The sequence below is a fragment of the Cinclus cinclus genome, chromosome 4, assembly GCF_963662255.1.
Source record: "Cinclus cinclus chromosome 4, bCinCin1.1, whole genome shotgun sequence".
NCBI lineage: Eukaryota > Metazoa > Chordata > Aves > Passeriformes > Cinclidae > Cinclus > Cinclus cinclus.
In genome coordinates this window covers 57,065,398-57,073,629 of record NC_085049.1, presented here as the reverse complement: position 1 = coordinate 57,073,629, position 8,232 = coordinate 57,065,398, and the positions used below count along the sequence as shown (strand labels likewise).

The 8,232-nt window shown below is 44.2% G+C and overlaps 1 long non-coding RNA gene across 1 annotated transcript; it reads left to right on the top strand.

The window, feature by feature from the left end:
• Window positions 1-290: 290 nt before the first annotated feature.
• On the top strand, window positions 291-7,544 carry LOC134043593 (uncharacterized). Its single transcript, XR_009933166.1, has 3 exons — window positions 291-1,393; window positions 2,082-5,030; window positions 5,112-7,544. It is a non-coding gene; the product is annotated as an uncharacterized LOC134043593 (long non-coding RNA).
• Window positions 7,545-8,232: the final 688 nt, after the last annotated feature.

Genomic DNA, 8,232 nt, shown 5'->3' with positions numbered 1-8,232 from the left:
CAACCCTACTTCAGGGACTGCTTAGACTTTGGTCGGCTTCACACAGTCATCAAACCCCAACCCTGACCCATGAGGAGAACATGATGTTCCACGTTTGCAGGTTAATCTAACCTATGTTGCTCATCCCAGGGCAAAGGGTACACAGCTCCTCCTTCTTGAGAAAGAGAAAGCAGATAAAGGGTGGCTGTGGGGTAGGCTTAGGAGAGGGCATCTCCTGAAATCACTCCCATCTGTAGACCACTCTCACAGCTCCTGCCCCTCTCTTAAAATATGTGGTGTGAGATCTGTAACAACTCAGTAGGTGGTAGGGAAGGTCATTACATCTGGCATTTCTGCAAACTGGGGTGTCTGAGAACTGGTAAGTCCATGTAGGACCATCTAGCCCAGGCATTTCTGCAAGTCAAATACAGCCCAAATAACGAGAAGTGTATCATAGAGGAAGCTCTAGTGCCTGTTTCCTCTCACAATACAGAGATAACTGCCTCCTGCAGTGCTAAATATGACTGGTTTTGGTGGAGGCTGCTGAGGCCTGGTTTCATCAGTGTGTGCTTTGCCCTCTGGAAAACCAGCCTTCCACAGCTCCCAGGTGGCATGGCTAGCCCTTGCCTCCTGCTCCTTCCCAAATCATATCAGTATTCACAGAGGGAAGTGGATGCTGTAATTTTTTTGTTTTTTTCTTTTTCACCTCCTGCTGGGAGAAATTGAGTCACACTAGAGTGACGGCTATGGGCTGGTAGAAGGCTAAAAAAATTAAGTTAAAGCATGAATCTCCATTCACCATACCTTCCTCCCCATCCCAGGCAACATATGCTTGTGGCTTAACTTTTCATGTCCTTGGTTTAATGAACTCGTGTCAGGAATTTCATGTGCATAGCAACCTTATCTGATGACAGTGACATTTTTAGCATGTTTATGTTCAGTTTTATTTGCAAACCATTTCCAGCATAGTTCAGCTGAGTGGATTGGACGGGGCTGAAATGTGTAATAACCCAACACACAAACTGGAAGCTCAGCCAGAGTTACTACAGGGCTCTGAAGCACATCCATGGACAAAAGGATTTGCAACTGAGTTTGTGCACCAGATTTTCCAGCTGCAGCCTTTCACACACTTGCTTGTGTCCAAGAAGAAATGCTGGGGGGGGGCATGGGGAGGGTTTATTTCTCTTTCTTTCTTTCTTTCTTTCTTTCTTTCTTTCTTTCTTTCTTCTCTTTCTTCTCTTTCTTCTCTTTCTTCTCTTTCTTTTCTCAGTACGGTCACAATCAGATGACAATATGTTTCCCATGACAGCTGTGGGGCCACTCTCCAACCCAATGCTCCCTGATACCCACAACATTACAAAAGCAGACATCTCTGATGACATCTCTGCTTCACCGCAGCTCCAGCTACTAGGAGGTATGGGGAGAAGGGGGTGGGGAGCCGAGGCGTTTTGTAGTTTGAAATTTGAACAGCTGGAATCAGCAAGGGTTCCCAGGGTTTTTCCCGGGAAGGAGGTCAGCGGCTTGGGAAGGCAGATAGCCTGGGAGCGAACACCAGGAGTGCCCCTGGAGGCTCCACCTCCGCAGCTCTGCCCCGACCGGAGCGCTCTTGCCCTTATAAGGCTGCGGTTGTCACAAGGAAAAAGAGCCATAAATAGTTGTGTGATTGTTACCTGCTTTGCTCTTCCCAAGTCAGGCTCTTCCTGCCTGCAGCTTCCAGAGCTCTCCTCCCCTCTCCAGCTCCAGAAAGGCAGTGTATCCCACGTCTCTGCACATGGATGAGCAGGTCCAGGTCATGAGGTCCATGCTGTGCCCTGCGTTGTTTCTTGCCTTGGCCTTTGCAGAATGCCTCCTGCCTGGGACTGTTCAATTGCTTTACAGAATGCTGCAGGAGAGGGGCTGTGGTTCACCCATCTGTGTGTCTTTCTTCCACAGTTCATGGGTCAAAAGTTTCCTTGGTTTGAAGGGTGTCACTTTTGTTCTTCAATTTTGGGTGTATGAATAGGGTAAGGTGTTGGAGGAGAACACAAAACAGTAAATCAGGGCAAAATAAGAAATTTAACAAAAATGACAAGCAGCCCTATGTTTGTTTGCTTCTTTTCCAGAATGTGAGATCCATACCTAAATGCAGAGAAGATTTGGATGTCTCCTTGAAGGAGATCATGATGAGTAAGGCACTGTGGGCTGAGCAGTAGCAAAGTCTTAGACCAGCAATCAGGAGAGCTGGTGTATCCATCAGACAATTATTTGCTTGTTTCCTGATGTGGTTGAGTTTTACCCCTTCCCCCCTTCTCAATTTTTCTCTAAGTAATGAAGCAATTCATTGTCAGTGCATATTTTAAACACTGACTCTCTTGGTTCCTGTCTTAGACCCAGCACACACTTCCCAAAAGTTTCCTGTGGGCCCCAACTACAGCAGTTTAAACATTTTCCATCGTACGTGCCGTAGCTCTGTGCTGCCATGGGGTCCTCAGTTCCCTGATTTCTGGTCAGTCAGGGCAGTACCTCTACATACTTCCTGCCTGGGACCTGCTGCAGCCATTGAGGCCACTTTCAGCCTTTCTTCACTTCTGATCACGGTCTCATACTGAGTTTTCCTGGTCTGTCTGAACTTGAAAGCTCTTTGGGGAAAGCAGCAGGAGCTGATCTTGGCTTCAGAATCAGTCGTGCTACTGCAACACATAGAGAAAGAAGGCGTAGTTTGATGCGCAGCAATACAGGTCAGAATGCCTATCTTCCCTAGGCTATCTGCAGCCTCTTCCAGAGAGGAGAGGCAAGTTCCCAATACGAACTGCTGTGCTTGGGAAGCTGCCACTAAGAATTATGAGTTTTTCCCTAGACAGTCTTTTCCAGGTCTGCTGGCAGGATGGGATACGAAGCCCCCATTGGGAATGTAGCTTGAGCTACTAATTCCCCAGTCCCACATAAATGTTACTCCCCTGCTTTCCAGGCAGCTCCTTCGACACAAAGGTAGCTTAGAATATCTGGTGCCTTCTGTGTTGTAAAGGTGCTGGGCAAATAGCACTATCAGAGGCAGCAAGACAAGTGTGATGCTGACCAGAGACTGAATCATAATGTGCTTCTCCCAATACCATGAATTCACGTGCCTTGCTCGACCTTTCTCCAGAAATCAAACAGAAAACAAGATTAGAAGCAGCAGTGTGAAAGGTTTCATGCAATCATGGAATGGAAAATGTTCGGTGTTAACATGGCAGCCATCCTTATAGTACAGTTTTCCATCATGGGGATCGCCTCTCTTTGGGGCACAAGGACAGCCCTGAGCCCCTGGGTTTTGCTCCTTCCCTTGGCAGGAGGCAGAGGGAGGAGGAGAAGGAGGGTCCCAGCCTGGGCGGCTGGTGCTGCCCCAGCTGGGGACAGCTCGGTGCCAGTGGGTGAGGTCACTGCCATCAGGGAGGAGGGCAGGGGCTGCTCCCTTCCCAGCTGTTGTGTGTCCCGAGTCCCAGCACATGCTCAGCAGCCACTGGGGACGCCGGCAGGCAAGGAGATGTCTGGAGAAGTTGCAGTCATTCTCACTTTCCTCTCTTTCCTCCTCCTGCAAGGAAGCAATCATTTTAGGGCACACAAATCCTGATCATATTATTTCACATCCCCAGGCATTTACACCCAGAGTTGCTGCCAGGGTTCCAGTTCCTTCCATAAACTAGATTTTCAATTTTAGAGGGACTTTACATTGAACTTAAAAGACCTCGGTCTCCTGTATCCTGAAGAAGCACATTAAAAATGCATCTTTAAGTGCTTCTAATTATACTGGTATTTTTCCTCATGCTTTACTTATTTTCCTACTTGGGTTTGGTTTGGGTTTTCTTTTTTCTTTTTCTTTTCCTTGCTAATTAGAAGACTAATTTTAGAAATTAGTCTTGTCCACTCTGGAAACCTAATAGAAAATTAGTAAAAATGCAATAGCAGGAAAATAAAAGTAAGCCTGGGGAAAGGTAATTGTTTATAACTGAGGGGTTTTGTTAACTGCTGTGCTTAATTAACACGCTGCAGAGGGGATCCTTTGTTGAAACTTCCACATGCTACTTTCTCAGTTAAGGTACAAGAGGGATCCTCATAAAAAAGAGCTTGGAGACAACTGGTATGTCCCCTAGCAAATTTAGCATTCCTTAAAATAAAAATTAAAAAAAAAAATTAAATCCTCAAAAACCAAAACCAAACATATGCATACCCTCTTTCTTTTTTCTGTATATGATCATTTTTCTCCATGTAATCCAAAGCTCTTTCTCATTAATTCCTAGTAGAAACAAAAAAACTTAAATTATGATCCTCATTGCTGATGTGTTTTTAGCCCACAGGAAAAATGGGCTGGGGTGATTATTTTCAGGGTTATGATGGCTGGTTGAAGAAACTGCAGGAAAGCTGAATCATCGGGTGAGCATCTTGTTTTCATCTTTTTTTATTTTGCTATCCCACATCTAAGGGCTGGCTTATGAAAATTCAAAAGGCTTTTATACATGTACATTCCTCTATAAAGAGTCAAAGAATTACAGGCCACTGCAGTGTCTCACAAATAGCTACAAACTTAGGTAAAGGTGTGTGTTTCAAGTTCCCTGTCAGATGCAGCTGTAATCAAGAGAGTGGTAAAGCAGTAAGAGGCTTAAGGATGCTTTAACTTTATGTACAAACAGAAAAGTCAAAGAGGGAGAGGACAGGATTTACCATAGCTTGAATGAATTGCCACATTAGGTAGAAGAGAGAAGTGCTAGCTTATTTTGTGCTTTAGGTCTGTGTATAACTCAAAATCCAAATATTATTTATAATATTCTCTTCCACAGAAAAACCTTTCAACTTTTTTCTTCTTTTTTTTTCTTTTCTTTTTTCTCCCAGGACCAGTGCAAGAAGGCAGCAGTGCCTGCAGGACTCCTTACATCTTGACCTAACACAAGTTGCTACCTCATGTGAAGGAACTCCAGAAGTCCCTAAGTACCTCTGTCCTGTGGGTTTGATTCCTTCAACACTTTCCTGTCTCTTGGTAGCTGAGAAATTGCAGAGCAGGTTGTAGACTGGGCAGCTCAGAAGCCTGCTACTCCTTAGTGAGTTACTGACTTTTTTACCAGAATCTGTGTGTTATAAAAACACCCAGGATTTCCAGTGAGTTGCTTTCTTTGTTCCAGACTAATCCCAGGAAACGATGATCTGATAAATGGGAGAGAAGGGTGACAGTGTTAAACGGAGCTCATCTTCACCTCATCTGAAAGGAGGCTTCCCACAGTGATGGCACCTCACGTATCTGTGTTGGCAATTTCTCACATCCTACAAAGCTAGGATCTTGGCCTCAGGAGGTCCTGGTGAATTTTCTGCTTTCTGTGTCAGCACTGTCAGTTCACTCTTCTGGTCCATCTCCCTGACCCAAACGCGGGGCTGAGAATAAGGGCAATGCACAGATCTTTGTGCACAGCTTCCTGCGCTGGTCCATATGTCCCAAAGGCAGAGCAGACCAGCAAAGCCATCCAGAACAGTCCATAATGACAGTAGGAAGCTGGAGGAGCTGGGAGAATTGAGGAGGCTCTCAAGGGAGCAGGAAGAAAGTCCTAAATGTGGGAGGGAATCTTGGCAGAAATGAAAGGGGGGTTGTTGAGCAAAGCATGCACTAGCTCCAGATGCACAGAGCTTGCCATATGTTATGCTGAGAATCTGTGGGTGTGTTTATAAGACCTGCCACTGACTTGCAAGCACAAAGGATGTAGCTTCCTCTTATCAGAAAAATGTGGGCTTCAGCCTTGCAGAAGAGGGAAAAGGAACTTTCTAGTAACTTCACACTGGGTCTTCTTTCTGGTTGTAGTCTGACAGAATGATCCCAAAGTTTGGTTTTGACTGGACCGACTTTGGTTTCAGTCAGACAAAAGTGGTGTCTTTAATTGGGGCAGGCTATAAACGAGTTAGTTCCCCTGCAGTTCCCACAACAAAGCTACAGTGGGAATCTGGATGACTTTCTACGGCACTGGAAAAATCCCTTGCTCTTAACATCTCTTGGGCATACTAGAGAATTTCAAGCTAGTTTCACTTTGTCCTCAGCCAGCTTCCTGAAATGAGAACCACAGGGCCACTTCAGTTGAGCAAATATTTGGCCTTGATTACTGTAGCAGGCTGAGCCCAAAAACAAACAGCGGACATGGGATAAACTGAGAGGCACCATTAGTGGAGAAGAATTTCACACAGTAACCTCAGGAAAGGCAGCTAGCTGAAAGTAGGGGTGCTTTCTTGGCTTTTTGTAAGGAGGGTTTTTAAAAAAAAGGGGAACTAATTTCATCCTGGTAGAGGAAGAGGGAAGTGAACATTCAGTTAGATGCCTTTTGTTTAGAGGTCCATTAAAGATGACTGATGCTGAAAAGCAATTAAAACAATAATAAATTTTGTGAAGTAATTAAATGCTGCCACTCTTATATGTTCTCTGAGCCAAGTCCTGTTTTTGTTATAGCACAATCACTCTGCTACTGAATTCTTGGTTCTGTGAAAACATGGCCCAGCCTGAGACCTACAGAAGGAAAATAGAAGCAAAGGTGGCAGAAAGCTCTCCACAACCCTACCTTATCAGAGTGAATTAAACAGTGTTTAGATGGATTTATCAGTATCTTTAAAGTGTATTTTCCTTATCAGTACCTCACCCAAGCCCAGCTTGTCATAAGCATGACAGGTGCAGGGCACAGAGGGGCAGGGGAGGGATGCTATTTTCCTTTCAACTTATCCTCTGCTAAGAGGAATGCCCCCAAGCCCTTCTGAACTCAGGAATCTGAAGCATTTCTTACCCCCTCTGAGAAAGAGAGAAGGAAAAGGAGGTATTTGAGATGTTAATAAAGGCTCCTTAGCAATTGTTGAATCGGGGAGCTGTGAGGCCAGGGCAGACAAGCCTAAAATTTTGTACTTGTTGAATTATCACTGAAGGAGCTAAGGTGTAACAGATGTGTGAAAAATATTGTTTTCTTCAGAGAAAAAACACAAAAACCAAACAACAACAACAAAAACAAAAGAAAAAAACCCACAAAAAACTCAACACCCCCCAACAAGCAAACAAACAAACAAACAAACAAACAAAAATCCTACAAAGAAAACCAACAGTTGCTGTGCTTTTTAAAAAGCAGGTAACATGATGTTTTCTGCTGACATTTTGGACAAGTCTGGGCAGGCCCAAGTCAGGAAAATCAGATTCCAAATCTGAGTTTTGGGACAAAGATTCTTTTGCTGGATAGCTTGTATTCGTGTTGGCCATTTTGTTTACTGGTGTTGAATGCCAGCTTTTTTGAATTTAAAGCTGAGTAGAACACAGTGAGCAGCAAGAGAACAGGGCTAGAGGAAACACAGTTTGGAAGAGGATATAATGAACTAAAAAATGTCTGTTGCTTAGGACTATGGTTCCATATAAATGGCAGAGGTACCTCTTGGATTTAAAGAGCTCTGGGCCATTATTCTTAGTATGTCAGATTAGGAATGTGGTGTCTGTAACCACACCAAATGGAGTTGTAATCTTATCTCAGGGACTGGAGGAACTCACAAGCTCCAAGAAGACTTTTCCTGTGCCTCAGACAGAAATTTTCATCTAGGTGTGTTTCTGAGGATATTTCATTACTTCAGCCAGAGCACAGCTGTTTGACAACCTGCTTCCCCAACAGGGTCCTTTCTACAGCATGGTGTCATTCCCATTTTAGTGAAAGAAAGGAGTCTGGCATGTGATAAATGTACTTACTGCAGTACAGTGGTAGAGAAGCATGCCTCTGAATGGTATCCCAAATGACCAGAGATGCCCCATGTAAATGGTTTGTTTTTCAGCAGCTAATCTTGTCATTAGTGTATTAAGAAAGTAAAAATATGTTTCTCTTTTACTAAAGTTGAAGCAAGAACTACAATGAGAGAGCAGGAGTTCAGCAGGTTGTTCACACGGAACTGTGTAGGTGGAGGACTGGGGAAAGGTGAAAAATAACTGTTTTAAATGCTAGAGTATGCCAGATACAGCTCCTCCCTTCCTCCCCTGTCTCGGGGTGCACATGTATTTCCTTCTTAAATTTTCTCCACCAGCAAAGTCAATTAAAAAAACTCCCATCACAGTGCCTCTGTTTAATCCCCTCAGTTGTGCTGATGCATCTCTCTGAGGGCCTATAAACTAGATCAGTGAACTGCTCTTTTTTTCTTGACCTTCTTTTTTCAGCTGTTCTTCAGTGATCCAGTGATTCAGTGTACAATATGACTTTTTAAACATCTTCAACATCACTGCTGGAGCAGTGGCAAGCTATGTCACAGCAC